The sequence below is a fragment of the Cyprinodon variegatus genome, unplaced genomic scaffold (assembly GCF_000732505.1).
Source record: "Cyprinodon variegatus isolate N-32 unplaced genomic scaffold, C_variegatus-1.0 Scaffold1307, whole genome shotgun sequence".
Lineage (NCBI taxonomy): Eukaryota > Metazoa > Chordata > Actinopteri > Cyprinodontiformes > Cyprinodontidae > Cyprinodon > Cyprinodon variegatus.
Genome location: NW_015151760.1, coordinates 44,921 through 45,951, shown reverse-complemented (window position 1 = coordinate 45,951; position 1,031 = coordinate 44,921).

Genomic DNA, 1,031 nt, shown 5'->3' with positions numbered 1-1,031 from the left:
GTCGTAAGTTCGTCGTAAGTTTGGGAGAAAATCAAATACGTTTGAATGTTGTTTATGTTTGCCGTCGTAAGTTTGGGAGAAAATCAAATATGTTTGAATGTTGTTTATGTTTGCCGTCGTAAGTTCGTCGTAAGTTTGGGAGAAAATCAAATATGTTTGAATGTTGTTTATGTTTGCCGTCGTAAGTTCGTCGTAAGTTTGGGAGAAAATCAAATATGCTTGAATGTTGTTTATGTTTGCCGTCGTAAGTTCGTCGTAAGTTTGGGAGAAAATCAAATATGTTTGAATGCTGTTTATGTTTGCCATCGTAAGTTCGTCGTGCGTATACATACAAAAAAAACTAATGCGCATACATCGTCGACTTTTCTTTTTAGGGCTTTCAGCACAAAACTACACAAATTTCCAAGGCAGCGCGTTTCACTCTAGTAAACTTCATATTCCTCTTCTACTCGTTTGGCTTCCTGATAGACGAGTCCGAGTAGCGCCATCTCACTGCGGAGCTGAGTCCGACGTGGTTTTTAGATGTTCAGTGTGAGCAGGTAGATCGCGTCAGAGCGTCGGGTCAAACAGTGAGAGAACAAACATCGTGAGCTTTGAACTTTCAAACCCTGCGGTTTTGTCCTACAGTGTGAGCTGCAGCTGCGTGCAACGATTGAAGAAAAAAAAAAACGCACAGAGTATTCCTGACTAAAGAGCCTGGGAGGAATGACACGGATGAAGTTTTAGGAGGGGCTGAGGATGGGTTATAGTGCGTCACTAAAAAACTAAATGATCCCATTCCCTACGAATCGATTTTGCAAAAATGTAAAGGACATCGATCCAAAATCGATTAAATAGATTCTTTTTTTACCCAGCCCTATTAACCATACATTTAAAAGAAGGTTTATGGTGGAGTAAAAGATGCTGAGGTATGTCTGTTGTTAGCCTCACAGGCTCCGAACGAAGGTCATGAGAGATCTGACCAGTGAGAGATATATTAACCCAACAGGGAACGACCTTGATGAACTAAAGTTGTTTTTCCTCCAAATGTT